Here is a 17,052-nt window from a genome sequence, read left to right on the forward strand (position 1 = left end):
TCTCCGTCCCTGGAGGTTTTTAAAGAGAGACTGGATGTGGCACTTAGTGCCATGGTCTAGTAACTGCAGCAGTAGTGGATCAAGGGTTGGACTTGATGATCTCAGAGGTCCCTTCCAACCCAGCTGATTTTATGATTCTATGATATTATTCTAGTCAGTTACATAGTTAACAACATTGAGATTTTTCACGCCTTTATTTAAAACTTAGTCCAACAGGAAAGCTTTTCACAGTGAGCTGTAGAAGTGCCCCTGTAAAAGCACTTCTGAAAACAGTCCATCTTACAACAACCATCTGAAGACATTGACCAACAGCTGGAGAACTTTTCTTGGTGGGCAAATTGCCCTTAGAACAGGCTATAGAACTTTTCAGAGTGAATCTTCAGAATTATCATCTTGTTCGACTGTCAAACAACTGAATTAGAGCTGCTGTCTTTTCATGTCACCCAGTAGATTTTGGGCTCATTCTGGCACATGGTCTTATGTTTACTGACTGAGGGCAGAAATTGACTTACAGGTGTCAAACATTAGTGCAATGGAATACTAATCTGATCATGATCTAAACATACTCTGAAAAACTAAAGTATAAATTGTAACAATCTTCAGGTGACTGACTGGCCAGCCAGCTGAAAAGACAAGAAAGTAGATTATTTTAAAGACTATTTCAAGAAACATATTCTAGTCCACTACTTTTATGCTACCATGGTATACTACTCACCCTCAATCAGTGAATTCCCCCACAGGCACACAGGCAAATCCTGTGTTTACTTCTGGAATGGGTAGTCACAGCAGCAGAAGGCACAATGGGAGGGAAAGGAGAGGTCATAGCTAGAGCAAATTCCTACTGATTTCTGATAGCACATGCTTCCTTATGTCACAATTTAGAGCAGTTACAGCCAGGTCCCTTGAAAATCATAACTATTTATTGTTTTTCCACCTTTCTTGTACATCTTTGTCCTCTATGAGGCAGTTGAGCTAGAGAGTCTAATACAGTGACTTGCTCTCGCTTTTAATTGAGGCAGATGGTGTAAAAGCCAAAGTTTCTTTCTTCACTAGCAGGTGTTCAGCCACAGGGGCCAGGGAGGAGCTGTAGCTGCAAAGTGCCACAGCTGCTGCTTGAAATGCTCTCAGCAAACTCCTGAGCAGGGTCACACTGCTGGGGCAGATATGGTCCCTACTTTATTCATGTGGCAATAGTTCTGTGTTGCACTTCAGCACAAAGGTACAGCTCATAGACTAATGCATTTGTTCACTTTATTACCTCAAGAAACCAAGGGACTACAAGCTGTAAATGGCCGCTGCTGTAGTTTCATTTTCCTGAAGCTGTTTGGATAAGGTCTCTCCAGGCTGAGCAACCACAACTCTCTCAGCCTTTCATTATCAGCCCTCTGACCATTTCCATGGCCCTTCTCTGGACTCACTTCAACAGGTCGATGTCTTTCCTGTGCCGGGACTGTACCAAGGGCTTGCCACTTCTGTTAAGGATAACAAAAATCTTTCTACAGATACATCAATATCAAAAGAAGGGACAAGGAAAACCTCCATTCTTTCTTGGACATGGGCAGGAACATAATTATCAAAGATGAGGAAAAGGCTGAGGTGTTTAACACCTTCTTTACCTCAGTTTTCAACAGTAAGACAGGTTGTCCAAAGGAAAGCTGGCTTCTGGAGCTTGTAGAAAGAGAGAAGAAGCTGAATAGCCCCTTGTAATCCAGGAAGAAACAGTTACGACCTGCTGAGCCACTTGGATCCTCACAGGTCTATGGAACCAAATGGGATCCATCCTAGGGCAATGAGGGAGCTGGCGGAAGAGCTCGCCAAGCTGCTCTCCATCATTTACCAACAGTCCTGGCTCACTGGGGAGGTCCCAGATGATTGGAAGTTGGCGAATGTCACGCCCATCCACAAAAAGGAGGATCCGAGAAACTACAGGCCTGTCAGCCTGACCTCAGTGCCTGGCAAGGTTATGGAGCAGATCATCCTAAGTGCAATCCCACAGCACCTACAAGATGGACAAGGGATCAGACCCAGCCACCACGGGTTTTTGGAAGGGCAGGTCCTGTCTGACCAACCTGGTCTCCTTTTAGGACCAGGTGACCCACCTGCTGGATGAGGGGAGGGCTGTGGATGTGTCTACCTGGACTTCAGCAAAGCCTTTGACACCATCTCCCACAGCATACTCCTGAAAAAGCTGGCAGCCCACAGCTTGGACAGGGGCACTCTGTGCTGGGTTAAGAACTGGCTGATGGCCGGGCCCAGAGAGTGGTGGTGAACGGTACTGCATCCAGTTGGCAGCCGGTCACTAGTGGTGACCCGCAGGGATCAGTGTTGGGCCCAGTCCTGTTTAATATCTTTATTGATGATTTAGATGAGGGGATTGAGTCCACCATTAGCAAATTTGCAGATGACATCAAGTTGGGGGACACTGTCAATCAGCTGGAAGGCAGGAAGGCTCTGCAGAGGGACCTGGACAAGCTGGAGAGTTGGGCTGATTCCAACATTGAACAGGACGAGGTTCAACAAGGCCAAGTGCCAGGTCCTGCACTTTGGTCACAACAACCCCATGCAGCGCTACAGGCTGGGGACAGAGTGGCTGGAGAGCAGCCAGGCAGAAAGGGACCTGGGAGTTTGGATTGACAGGAAGCTGAATGTGAGTCAGCAGTGTGCCCAGGTGGCCAAGAAGACCAATGGCATCCTGGTCTGGATCAGGAACAGTGTGGCCAGCAGGACCAGGGAAGTGTGTGGAGGAGCAATTATCAGACTGGGAAAGATACAAGAAGTGGAGAGAGCTGTATGGGAACTGAATGGACTATGGATTTTAAACACATGGAATGGACTTTCTCACCACGGACTGACTGATGTTTTCCCCAGTTTTACTGTGTTATTTGTTCTTACTGTTGTACCCCTGTTCGCCACTGGCTTTTATGAAATTTTAATGTACCCTCCATTTTGTCCCTCCCTCTCCCTCAGGTTTTCCCGCCTTAACTTGTTTACTCCCTTGTTCTCCCCTGCTTTCCCGCTCCTCTGCTGCTGATTGGCCAAGATTTGCCGCAGTGCAGAGTGAGCTCTCATTGGCCCTTTCCCTTAGATACTCTTAAGTCACACCTACCTTTCCCTCGTCCCCCAATCCTTGTTTGTCCTAGGTTGTCAATCCCATGCTCCTCCCCAGTTCTGAGTCCTCCCCTTGAACCTACCCTATTTAAGTCCCTGTTTTCCCTGAATAAATCGGCATTGCTTCCCCGACCTTCAACTGTGTCCTGACCCTTATTCGCAGTGCCGCGTCCCCATTCCCTTTACCCCTCGGGCCGTGGCAGAAGTGATTCTTCCCCTGTACTCAGCGCTGGTGAGGCCACACGTGGAGTACTGTGTCCACTTCTGGGCCCCTCAGTTCAGGAAGGATATTGAGGTGCTGGAGCAGGTGCAGAGAAGAGCAACTAGGCTGGTGAAGGGACTCGAGCACAAGTCCTGTGAGGAGAGGCTGAAGGAGCTGGGGCTGTTCAGCCTGGAGAAGAGGAGGCTCAGGGGAGACCTCATCAGTCTCTACAACTCTCTGAAAGAAGGTTGTAGCCAGGTGGGGGTTGGTCTCTTTTCCCAGGGAACTATCAGCAAGACAAGAGGGCATGGTCTCAAGTTGTGCCAGGGGAGGTTTAGGTTAGATATTAGAAAGAATTTCTTTACAGAGAGGGTGATCAGACATTGGAATGGGCTGCCCAGGGAAGTAGTGGACTCTCCGTCCCTGGAGGTTTTTAAAGAGAGACTGGATGTGGCACTTAGAGCCATGGTCTAGTAACCACGGCGGTAGTGGATCAAGGGTTGGACTTGATGATCTCAGAGGTCCCTTCCAACCCAGCTGATTTTATGACTCTATGATTCTGTGATTCAGAAGCCCAGGTAGCTGACATCCATAGCTCTTCCTTTGTCCACTGATACAGTTACTCCATCATAAAAGGCTACTACATTTGTCAGGAGGAAATCTGAAGACAGAGTCTTATGAATTGAATTCAAGAAATTTTGAAGGCTTCTCTTTTTATGAAGTGGAAGGTTACTGTGTGCACTGCAGAGACATTTAAAATTGTCTTTATTTAGACTGTCACACAGTTGAACATTCTTTGATTTAATCCAAACTCCTTAGAATACAAAATTATTGTTGTTCTCACCCTTCAGCTTTTAGGCAATATGCTGGGGAAACTAAAGGTGATTGAACCTACAAAAATATTACTAAGAACAATTGTCTTTCAAAAAGCCATAATCAATGTGATACATCATATGACTGTAAAAGATAACATTTGGAACAGCTAACATTATAGAATCATTGAATGGGTTTGGTTGGAAAGGACCTTATAAAGACTATCCAGTTCCAACCCCTATGCCATGGGCAGGGACACTTCCCACTAGACTCGGCTGCTCAGAGCCCCATCCAGCCTGGCCTTCAGCACTTTCAGGGATGGGACATCCACAACTTCTCTGGGCAACCTGTGCCAGAGCCTCAAACCCTCACAGTAAAGAATTTCTTCCATGTATGTTCACTGTGCGCATTTTCATAATATCAGTAAAATTTGTATCAGATTGTATTTAGCTATTCCTGGTCATGGTTTGTAGGATACAATTTTTTCACACTTGAAGTAAATACAGATAATCAAGACACAGCAATGACAGAAATTGCAATTAAAAATTATATTCAAATCCCAGGAAAATTTCACTACTAAAACAAGCAGTACAGACAATATCAAAACACAAAATGCACAGACTCAGCTATTTATCAGTATGTAGTAACTTCCCTAAATATGTGTTTAACGCTCACAAACACTTGTGGTTTGACAGCTTCCTGTGACAGACTCTAGCAGGATCTCTGTCCAAGAAGAATGAGAGAGGGCTTGGCAAGGCAATTCCTTTGATATTAATGAGAGGGCAGAACTCATCTGGGCCAAAATAAAGAGAGCAGAAACCTGTAAAACACTGCAGGTCATATCAAAGCAGGAAATGAACAGAACTGAAAGAGAATTTGAAGAACACCTTGTAAAGGATGCTCAGACTGGTGGTAAAAAGGCCCTTACACACATCAAAGGAAAGAAGGTAGTTACAAAACCCATGAAATATCTTATTTACAAAAGTCTAAACTGTGGAGCAGTGAGAGGGGGTGGCCAAGGGTGGCAAAGGTAGCACAGAGAAACTCAAACAGTTGTGTGCCCCAGGCTGCAGCTGGGAGTGCTGGGGGTTCATGACCCCACGTCTGCTTCACACCGAGGAGGACAGGAGATCTGCATCAACATGAAATAACTTTATAGGGAATAGGAGCCTAAACAGGAAAGTGAAAGTGAACCCTAAACAGGGTGTGTAAGCATGATGTCTGGAAGTGGAGAAAGTCACCCAAAAAGCAGGCAACATTTAGCCACAAGTGATGAGGGACCTCAGCTACCAAACTGTGGAACCACTAAGGAAGCATCCTCATGGCTGGGAGGTGGCCACCACAGCATCTCTGCCCACTCTGGCCACGCCAGAGCCCGTCTGGAGAGGGACAAACCAGTGAGGCTGACCTCGCTCACTTGTGGAGCTGAACCACTTATGGCAAACCTCACGGACAAAGGCAGGCGACCAATCTCGACCGACCCACTCCATCAGAGGGTCGGGCCAAGCGCGCCCCCTCAGGTGCGCGCTCCCGGGGTGGGGCGAGGTGCGTCCCCGCGCCTGCGCGCGGCCGCCGCTGCAGGCCCGTGTTCGCCGCGGCCGCGCCTGCGCGCCCTTCTCCCATCCCGGAAAAGATGGCGGTGGCGGGGGGATCGGCGGGGGGCAGCTAGTGAGGGACGGGGCGGGCAGGGTTGGAGGGAGACCCGGCCCTGGCGCCGTCGCGGCTGAGAGGAGGCGGGTGCCGGGCAGCGGGGAGGGGGAGGACGAGGAAGCTGGGGGTGCCCCGTAGCCCGCGGTGGGGATGAGGAGCCGGGGAGCCGGGGCAGGGACGCGGTGAGGAGGGAGCTGCCCCGTATGCGCGGGCGCCCCTCGCCCCTCACGGCCCCCTGACAGCCCCGGGGACGGGGCGCAGCTCGGCAGCCCGGCGGAGGAGGCGGAGGAGCCGCGGCAGCGCTGGCGGGGGCAGAGGAAGGCGCACAGGTGAGTGCCGGGACCGGGCTGAGCCCTTAGGGCGCTGCCCCCGCCCGGCCCGGTGCGGGTCACCCAAAGCCCATAGTGCTACTCTCGTTCACGAGTTTATTTATTTATTAGCGGTGGCACAAATGTGATTCGGCGTCACTTAGTGGTTTGGTTCATCAAAACGTGCTGGAAAGCGTTCGGCTGCTCAGTAGCTGAAATGCCACTGGAGTGTGAAGGCTGCGTCTTAGGTAGAGCTGAGCCGCTGTCCTCTGTGAGAAGATATTTAAGGGCCTTGACGTGGAAAACCCTCAGTTAAAAAACTGTTAGACAACTTATTAACCTCGAAACTCTCTGTTAGCAGGGCTTGTTTTCTCTGTTATGTGCCCTCTCTGACCTCCTGTGACGAGGGTGGATGTGTACAGGTGTGACGGCAGCCTCGGTTCCTGTAGTAATTTTAGTCTTCCTTGCCGTTCACAGCTTCAGAAGTGGTTGGATGTAAAGCAAAATAGCTCGGATTTCTGTAAATGTCAGCTTCATTGAGTTAACTGCAGAGAAATGAAGATGTAGGTGTACTAAAGTATCTGACTCTGTTTGTTTACTATTGCTTTGCATGTGTCCTCCCCCGTCCCTCCCTGCCCCTCCACCCTCCCACACACACCACACCCCCCGCCAGCTATAAACAATATGATGGTTGTGACCTGAAGATAAGCCTTTTCGTAAAACTGTCACAGAAACTTTTAACTTTCTGAAAAAAAATAAAATAAGGTTCTGCAGAATCTGTTTTCATGTACTTGTTTCTACCAACTACTGATTGAATGAGAGGAGGTGTTTCTGTGTACCAGTGGAGAAGCACGGGTTTGAAAGCTTTTCTTCAGGAATATTGCTGACATTTTGGTAAGTTAAGGCTATGGCAAGAGTTAAGTGAGATTGAGTCATTGATGGCAATGCAGAGAAACTGACCTTTTTTTCCTATCCAGGTGCAGTAATCTAATATTTTTAAACTGGCTTTGAATAGAATTGTATGCCAGATGGGTTCATCCAATCCTAAACACTCAAGAAATATTAGCCTTAAAGTGAATGTCATGAGGTCGTTGTTATACTTCAGCTTCAACATCCTTGATATGTTTTTTTTTCCCTTTAGTTACAATGAAGACTGTTTATAGCATAGCTCTGTCCAATGACAAAGACCTTGCTCTCCTTGGATTCTTTAGGAGTCAAAAAAGTATTAAATTTGGTAAAAGGTATATATACTTGGTTGCATAAGGGAAAAACCAAAACAAAAAATTGTGAAAATGCACATGGTAATATAGTTACTTAAATTTTTTTTTATTTCTAAGTAATACAATAGGAAACTCTATTGAGCATAAAACATGTTTTATTTGTGCATATCTTCCATGCAGTGAAATCCATGCTCAGATATGTCAAATTTTGGTATCTTGGCATCTGTTGCACCAAATATTCCTCAAGTAACTGACATCACAACTACATGGTTTTTTTGAGTGCACAACGAATACCCTCAACAGTGTGCTATGTCACTTATACAGAGAGTTTGTGATACTGTTTTGGTTTGTATTAATGCTGAACGAGTAGCTGTTGGCCCTAACAAACACCTCCATTTTGTATTTACAGCACCTTGTGTGTGCTTTTCGTAATATGTATGTATTTGTATGTATATGTATATTTATTTCAATAAATACTTCTAGGTTATTTCTGGTATCTTTTATATCTAGATAACCTCTAGAGTAAGGGATTTATATCTCCCTATGGTTGTATTTAAAACTAAACAGCTTAGTTAACAATAAAGCTTCCTAAATCCTGTAACGATCAAGAAAGGAAGTTTTGATTTGGCTGACTTTATTTTGGCTAAACTCTGAAAATTCCTTCTTTGTGTACAAGTAAAACAGGTTGAGTTTTTTTTATTAGCTAACTTCTCATGTTTGTTTCAAGCAGCTCAGTAGCAATAAAGACTTGTTCACACAGGTGCTATATATGTGCTTTTAGAAATATTAGCAAGCTATTCTGAATTATTATGAGTGCATGAAATACCATAGAGGAGAGGATGAGGGAGTGGGGCCTGTTTAGTCTGGAGAAAAGACTCTGAAAGAATCTTACCAATGTCTGTCAGTGCCTGCAGGGAGGGGTCAGAGGATGGACCAGGCTCTGCTCCGTGGTGCCAAGCAACAGACTAGAGGGAACAGCAGAAACTGATGCCCAGGAAGTTCCACCTGAACATGAGGAAGAACTTCCTTACTGTGTAGGTCACTGAGCACTGAAGAGGTTGCTCAGAGAGGGTGTGGAGTTTCACTCTCTGGAGATATTCCAGAACTATCTGGGTGCAATTCTGTACTGTGTGCTCTAGGGTGACCCTATTAGGGCAGAGGGCTTGGACCAGCTGAGCCACTGTGGTCCCTTCCCTTGACCCTTTTGTGAGTGGCAAGTGAAAGCACAGCGCTGATTTTGGATAGTGTGCATCTTGTTTCTGCTTTCGAACTGTGCCTTAAAAGTTGTTTCATAGGATTATACAGTAGAAGTCCATTAATTCTGTGATCTTCTCTGACACAATCTGAAACTTTGATTTCGAAACTATGGTTTTTTGTTGTGCCTCATATTCTCTGTTGAGTTGTCTCAGTGTAATTTAAACAGTAGGAGGCAATATCTTTCTTTTAATAACAAGTTACTATGTTTTCAAGTATGATTTTAGTAACTTGCGGTTAGTAACTTCACTTGTGCTGAAATAAGCAATGATTTAATGGACTGAAGTTAAGTAGCCAGCTTGGTGAATAAAACAGGCTGTTTTCATGTTTTAATGAGAGTATCAATATTATGAATGTTAAAAGAAAAAAGTTTTATCAAGATTATTGTATGATGACTGAAGTTTATTCAGTGAACCTTCTGCTGTAATTTTAAAAAATGCGTGAACTAAGTGTAGTGAACGAATGCATGTGGACTCAGCTGGAAAGTCGTTGTAACTGATATTTAAATGGATCTTCTAATTGTTTGCTGTTAAAGCTCATATTTTCATCATTCATTTATTACCAGTGTTAGCAAAGCAAAACCACTTTTACCTTAGTCATGAATTTGACACCCTTCAGATTAACATACCCGATTTATAATGTTTTGATACCTCCCACTGTTGGAATTTTGATCCTAACCAAAATCACGACTTGAGTTGTGATTACAAGTATTACTTTAAATAGTTAAAATAGTGTTTAAATAAACTGTGATGGTGATTTCAATGGCAAGTCATGCTGTGCTCTTGTAGAACATGAGTTATTGGATGATTGCCATTCAGTTTTAGTTAGAGGTTTGCATCCAGTTAGATCAGTTGTAGCTGGGTGATCAAGCTACAAGGCATTAAGCATTTGCTCAGTATTGCACATCTGTATGTGACGTGTGTCGGTGAAGGTTATGGGAGAGGTAGGTAGTTGCCAAAAAGGTTAAAGAGATTAATACTTGCTTGGTTTTCTTGTCTCCATGTGCTGTTGTAGCAGTACCTCTGATACTGCTTGCTGGTCATGGTTACAAAGATAGTATATGCTAATTTGAACTGACTGCCAAAGATTAGTTGGATTCATGAGTATGTTCATTTGTGTCTTTAATAAGAAATTATTGCTTTAGTATTAGTCATCACTAGTGGAAATAAGAAATTAAAAAAAAATGAATGCTTTTTAAGATCAGAGAGAATTCATTTTACCATTACTTCCATGTGGATTTTCAGAAGGTGAGAAATAAAATTGAGTAGACAAGAATATCTTCTGAATAAGTAAATACAGTTGTATTAGGAGAACAAGTAGTTTGATTTCTCTATGGAAGTGTTAAACTAAAACATTAAAGTTTAAGTATCATTAGCATTTTGATATGTCTTTCATAAGTGTAGTGTTATTCTTCAAGGGTGCATTTTAACCACAAATTGATAAAATATTAATCTCTAATGGAAAAAGAGACCTTATTCGTGCAAACTTAGTTTTCAAAATAAAAAGAATTGAGGATGTGTGATATAGTGTAATGATGCCTTTCTTAATGCTGTGGTTTTTTTGAAGAGATGAACTTTATATTCTTACCCTCTAATAGAATTCTAATGACATAGGAAAACACTACTTAAGGCTTACCTTTCCATATATAGGTTAAATTCTTTGAGTGAAAATTGTGTATTTTTTTCTGGAAATCAATAAAAAACTTTCTTATTTGTGCAGTTAATGGTATGATTGTTGGTTGCTTTAAATAGATTCTGAAAGGTGCTGAGTTTCACAAAACTGAGTTTGGCTGTTAGTAGATTGGTCTTTTTTGTGGTAACTGGCATATAGAGGGAACTGGAAGGAAACTAGGACTTGTCATTATTGTGTGACAAGAGTGCAAAGAAATCATGAAAGCATAAATTGTGTGAGTTGGCTTTCCCTTTATTAATGGAAAAAGGTTCTCAGGATCACATGAGCTTTTTCTCTTCTTTGAAACCCCTGCTATGGTGAGCCCCCATTGCTGCTGTTCTTCCATTTAAAGGGCCTCAGACAAGAATCTCTTTAGAACTAAGCAATAATTTTTCTTACAGAATGGTGTTAAAAATTCCAATTTAACACATTTTATATAGAAATTTAGTTATATTACTCAAACATGCTTGCTTTGTCTCATTGTTTTTTCCACTTGAAGGTGATTGAGTCTTAAAACTTAATAGATGACTTGGTTGTACTTTTCTATTTCTTGGAGTAAGATTTCAAGTATTTTTACATACCGTAAGTTGAAATTCAGTTGATCAATGAGAAGCATTTTCCTGCAGCCCCCTCTGGGTTGTTTTGTTATAGGCTGTACTGGAGTTTGTATTTGGATTGTGGACTTGTGTAGGTAGTGAGGTGACTTCTAATTCTGGTCTGTCACTCTGACCTCAGTGCCTGGGATTGTGTTGAGTGCCATTCTTTGCCATCCTAAACCCAACTTGGGTTTACAAAAGGCAGGTCCTGCTTGATCAGCCTGGTCTTCTATGACAAAGTGACCGGCTTGGTGGATGAGGGAAAGGCTGTGAGTGTTGTCTACCTGGACCTGAGTAGAGCCCTTGGCACTGTTTCCCACAGCATTATCCTGGAGAAACTGGCTACTCGTGACTTAGACATGTGCAGTGTTCACTGGGTAAAAAACTGGACATCCAGGCCCAGGGGCTTGTGGTGAATGGAGTTACATACAGCTGGGGCTGGTCACTAGTGGGGTTCCCCAGGACTCAGTGTTGGCAGGTCCTGTTTTATATCTGTCTTTAGTGACAAGGTGATCAAGTGTTCCCTCAGTCAGTTTGCACATGACACCAACTTGGACAGAAATGTTGATCTGCCAGAGCACAGGAAGGATTTGCAGAGGGATCAGGACAGGCTGGATTGGTGGGTTGGGGCCAATGGTATGAGATTCAACAAGATCAAGTGCCAAGTCACAACAACCCCCTGCAGCACTACAGGTTGGGGGCAGAGGGGCTGAAAACCGGCCCAGCAGAAAAGGACCTGGGGGTGCTGGTAAACAGCAGCTGAACATGAGCCAGAGTGTGCCCAGGTGGCTAAGAAAACCAGTGGCATCCTAGCTTGGAGCAGCAGTAGTGTGGCCTGCAGGACCAGGGAAGTGATTCTCCCCCTGTACTGGGCCCTAGTGAGGCCACATCTTGAGTTGTGCTCAGTTGTGGGTCCCTCACTGCAGGAGAGACACCAAGGTGCTGGAACAAGTCCAGAGAAGGGCAACGGAGCTGAGGAAGGGTCTGAAGCACAAGTCCTGTGAGAAGCAGCTGAGGGAGCTGGGGGTTTTTAGCCTGGAGAAAAGGAGGCTCATGGGGACTGTATCACTCTCTACAACTACCTGACAGGAGATTCCAGCCAGATGGGTCAGTATCTTTCAGCCAAGTAACAAGTGATGGAACAAGGGAAAGAGTCTCAAGTTTCGTGGGGGGAGTCTTAGACTGGATATCAGGTAAAATTTCTTCACCAAAAGGGTTGTCAAGCATTGGAACAAGCTGCCAAGGGAAGTGGTTGAGTATTACAAAGTGATAAAAAAGTGATCTCTTTTAAATCCCTGGAGGTATTTAAAAGACATTTAGTTGTGGCACTTAGGGGCATGGTTTAGTGATGGATTTGCAGTGTTATTGGTGTTGATGATCTTAAAGATCTTTTCCAAACTAAACAACTCTATGATTCTAAAAAAAGTATTTGCATGCCTGAGTAAGCATGGCAGGATAGAACTTAGAGCTGTCACTGCAGTATGCTGTAGTAGATTCCTGATCCTTATTTTGGTTTGTCTCTTGATAAGTGAATTGTTTGGGTTTTGGATTGTATTACTTTTTAACTCTTTTTTTAGGAATATGGAAAGGTAAGAGTGTGAATAAAAATGAGATACAGACTGAAAATCTGAGTATATAAACAACAAATGAGATTCAAACAGAATGGTGACAATAATAAGTATTGTAACACTAAATGTGTCCCCACAGCTTCAGAGGAAATTACCCACTAGTTTGTTTCTGCAAGTGTTTCTTTGTGCAAAAGTTCTGTGAACATCTTTGGTCACACACTTTATGTTCAGGTTTATACAGCAGAACAGACTTGTATCCATGTTGCTGCTTGTGTTGTCCCTGGAGAAACAGGGAACTTCAGACTGATAGGAGCAAAGTGTTGCTACCTCAGAATTATTGTGAGGAATTTGTCCAACCTACTCATTATATGTAATGTTGCTTTGTGTTGGAATAATTTCCTGGAGATTCTGGTGTTTGTTAAAAACAAAAAAAAAAATGGCATGTAGTGTGCAGAGATTTTTGTTGTGATGAGTGTTTCTTGTTTTGGGACATTTTAATTAATAGTTTTTCATAAGTATTCTTTGTAATAAATTTGTGTCCTTCTCCACTGGGATAGAGTTGTAGACTTTTTTCTAACAGGTAGCTGTTACTCACTGTGGGTATAAAGTTCTTGCCTGCAGCTGATCCCTGTTCTCAGAAATTATTGATTTTCCAAGTAGTGGAGTTTGAAAGTAATATTGCTTTTCATGCCACTCTTTTTTTTCTCTTAATTACAACATGTAACTGCACAAAGGAATGTGCTGCAGAGCAAGTTAAAATTTAAGTGAGTTTATAGCTCAATCTGTATTTCGGTGCTTTTGCTTGCAGGGAAGAGCAGTTAATCCTTGCAGCATAGGTCTGAAGATCAGACTTACACGATCTGTTAAAAAGCAGTAGTTTGTGCTATTACAGGAGAACTCCTTATTGAAATGGCTCTTTTCACATGTATGTGGGCTCTTTGTTATGCAAGAGGATAATATTTTTTTCGTAGATAGTAGGTACTATTTTTTTATGTACAAACTATTTATGTGCTGAACATACATTCTGGAAAGTCCTTCTATGTACTTAACATTAATGAACCTTTCTTTGAGTATGTTTGAGAGCATATGGAGGATGTGGTGGGAAAGTAATTTATCATATTGATACCTACTTGGGGCCGTTGGAATTTAGTAGCTTGGAGAGTACACTCTTTTAGTTCCTAATTTTTTTAGAAGTGTAATTTATTTCAGACATGGTAACAGTATTGTCCTGGAATTCAGTAACTGTAGGAAAAGTGTTTTGTGAGGCTGTGGTGTAAGAATTTGAGCAAATAGGTTCATGTTCTGCAAGAAGTAGCCATGCTATTTGTTATCCTCATAGATGGTCAAGCCTACTTCTACTAGTGTGATGTAATAACAGCTTTTATTTTGGTTGAAACATTTAAATATTCAGTTATCATTGATAATTGAAACATTTAAAATGATTCTATGCTAATCAAAATCTGGAGTAAAAATCACCTGACTTATCTTTGATTTAGTTTAATAATGCAATCCATTCCTTGCCTGCTTGAACTATCTGAAAAGAGGTTGTTGGAAGGTGCAAGATTTTTTAACTGCAGCATGTTAATTGTCATCTCAGTCATCAACAGTTGCCCCCATTGCTTTGTGTGTGTGTAACATCCTTTGGAACAGGCTCAGCTTCATCAAACTGTGAAACAAGACATTTCTTTTCTAAATGCAGTGCATAGTTTGATCAAGCAAGCTCTTACTCCTCCTAAGTTGTGTTTTGTGTATACAGTATCTGAATAAAAATACTGAGTTCCTCAGCTGTTCCTTTTGGACACAGGTCATAGTAGTGCTGTGTTTATGGTTCTAAATTCAGATGCAAGTCTTGCAAAGAACTTCCACTTTGTCTCAAGTTGCTGGCATCTTTGTGTCATACCACTACTGCCCATCTTGGTTTGTATTGCTCAGATTACATGTCTCTTTACCGTGGTTACTTGTTTCCAAAACACCATCCTAATACTTGATGTGTTTTAAAAATATAATGGAAAATATTTTTTTGTGTCACAAAGTCTTTTGGTATCAACATTGATCTTGATGGCTAGTTATGTTGGTCTTTACTATTCAGTAAAAACTAAGGTTGTTCTTAGGACCAGAAGTTTGGGATGCCTTCATTTGTGAAATTGTCATGCAATTAAATGCTGATTTGTAGTTCCCAAAGCATTGAAGCATTGTCGGAACTCTACTTAATGGCTTTTAAGGGTTCAAGTGGGTGACCTTTGCACTGCTCTTTCCTATTTAGTAAAAAATACCTTTCCTGTAGTTGACATAGTTCCTGGTTGAAATTTTAGTATTCTGTAGCAACTTGCCTATTTCATTGAAAATGCTGGCCATCTTATCATTTTGCTGTTCAGTAAAAGCTTCAAATACATAAGTAGATGCTTCATTTTTGTGACAAAGAGGAATCAGCTTTCATTCTGAAAGAAAAATTTGTACTTTCAGGCCTGCACCAATGCCCTTCCAGTGCCCATAATGCCTGCCCCAAGGAAGGAGTGTCTCTTATCCACACATTTAGGAGTTCCTGGAGTGAGAAATTCCCATTTGTGATGTGCAAAGCACAGATTGTAGAGGGCTAAGTAACTGTGTTTCTTCTACTGTAGCAGAAGAGATACAGGACACAACTCTTTTTTAAACTCAATACTTTTTTTTTTGTGGTGAGCATGTATTTTTTTTTTCATTGTGTTTTTTAGAATTCAGCTATGTTGGGGGGTGCACAGGTATTCAAATTAGGCCTTCTTCAAAGAAAATGCTGGACGTGGCTTGAATAATAGGGTTTCTGGAGTTAAATGCCTTTCTGGTCTCACTGAGGTTGTTTGTAACTTCTGTATTTTCTGCTCAGAAAGATCTACATTTAAGTTCTCTACTCTTTTTAAGATGTTTCCTACAGAACTTGCAATCCGAGGGTTCACATAAAGTCTCCTTGATTACTCTGTATTAGTCAGGAAAGACTTGGATGTGGAATGAAGTTTGGGTAAAATTATTGGTTGTCAGCAGGTGCTATACAACAAAAATAATTGTTGTATAGCAACTGCTACACATCAGGATCTAGACCAATAAAAAAAAGAGCAAGCTGATTACATTAGAGTTTACTAACTTTTGACATCAAAAACCTACCTGTCAGCAGTTTAGGACTGAAAGCTTCAGTGCCAGTCACCTTGACACTACAGTTGTCACCAGTCACAGCTGAGAAGATCTTGTCAGCAGGCAATGCTGAGATACATGAGATTCCAAGCTTAGCAGAATGTAATATATGACCATTTTCCTTGCACATTGTTGCTTTTTAACATAAAGCTAAATTGATTTTTTTTTTAATAAGACAGTGTAACAAAATTTCTTTACAGACTTTATCAATACCAAGATTAAGGACAACTCTGAATATTTCCCAATTCCCTTTTATATCTATTTCTTTAATCTTTCTTGGCACCAGTTTTCCTTCTCCCTTGGGTTTCGGCAGAATCACTCTATTAGGGCTTTGTTCCATGGTATTCAAATTGTTCAACTACAAACCTTTTGTTGTATAGGATTCTAATTTTAGCCCAGTCTAGTGGAGTGCTGACTCAAACTTATGTAAAATTCCAGTTTCCACAAAAGGAAGAAAAAAACCCTACAGAATTTATGCCATTTGCTCTAGCATTTTTCTATATTTTGTCCTTTGTTGATATTTCAGTGAAAAGTACAGCTCTAAATTGAGAGATACAAGCTGAAAAAGGGCATTTGCCGCTGTGATTTTTCTTCTTTGGTTCCAAATAGAGCTTATTATTACTTATTATGTATTGTTATATATGTTAATGCCTTTTTACAAAACCCTGTGTACTGAATATGTCTTGCGGTAGAAATGCCAGCATAAATCTCTAAAAATGGTTCAGAATGAGCTCCAGAAAGGTTTAAGAACAGGACTCAGCTTAGAATCAATGAAATAGTTATAATTCAATCAATATTTTTTCTTTTTTTTTTTAACTTGAATGTCAAAATTCATCCACACTACCAGGAAGCACAAAGTATGGCTGAGTACCAGTTCATACATGTGGCTATTATATTTTTGTCTTAGAATATCCTTGTTAGTTTAATGTGTGTACACTGTAAATCTGTGTCCTTGCATTCAGTTAGACTGAATTGACTGTTGTGTCAATGCATGCCAGTGCAAAGTAGCCAGAATATTATGAGACTTCTTGTTAGTTAATATAAGACTAATGGGATGTTTGAATTGGCATGGAATTAGGTCTCTGACAAAAGATTTAGATGACAGTCCAAGTGATGGCTTGCTAATTAAATGTCTAAATGTCGTTAAGACCTTGAGAACTAGACTTGGTTCATAAGGCTTTTTCCAAAAAATGTTTCAAGTGCTGGAAGCTGAAAAGAATTAACTGAATGGAGAAAGAGAGCTTGTCTTCCTCTAAACCCAGTGGATTTATGTATTGCTTTGTTTGCATGAAAGAGTAGTTGTCTGTACATGACTGTCTTTATACTGTTCCAAATCACTCTCTCAATTTTACTTGTCAGCAAGATGTCCAGGTCTTTTTTTTTTAATAAGTGAAATAGGGCCTTGAATGATGTAAAGCTACTGAAGAGTCCATGTACCAGTGTAGTATTTATGCAGCAAGGAAGACCTGAAACTCCTTGTAATGACAAAGCCTGGTCGTA

General features: G+C 41.9%; 1 protein-coding gene and 1 long non-coding RNA gene across 2 annotated transcripts in view; one reads left to right on the plus strand and one right to left on the minus strand.

Moving 5' to 3' along the window:
• The window catches only part of LOC113961117, a 9,389-nt gene extending 4,158 nt beyond the window's left edge, over positions 1 to 5,231 (minus strand). The window contains exons 1-2 of the long non-coding RNA XR_003532210.1: positions 4,799 to 5,231; positions 716 to 767 (exon numbers count right to left, since the gene is read on the minus strand). This is a non-coding gene — a long non-coding RNA (uncharacterized LOC113961117). The remainder of the gene's footprint in view (positions 1 to 715; positions 768 to 4,798) is intronic.
• A 531-nt stretch (positions 5,232 to 5,762) lies between these two features.
• Positions 5,763 to 17,052, plus strand: part of APC (APC, WNT signaling pathway regulator) — a 97,001-nt gene continuing 85,711 nt past the window's right edge. Inside the window, exon 1 of the mRNA XM_027671163.1 lies at positions 5,763 to 6,102. The gene's annotated coding sequence lies outside the window, so the exon portion shown is untranslated. The remainder of the gene's footprint in view (positions 6,103 to 17,052) is intronic.

This window comes from Neopelma chrysocephalum, unplaced genomic scaffold (assembly GCF_003984885.1).
Source record: "Neopelma chrysocephalum unplaced genomic scaffold, ASM398488v2 Primary Assembly neopelma1_97034, whole genome shotgun sequence".
Lineage (NCBI taxonomy): Eukaryota > Metazoa > Chordata > Aves > Passeriformes > Pipridae > Neopelma > Neopelma chrysocephalum.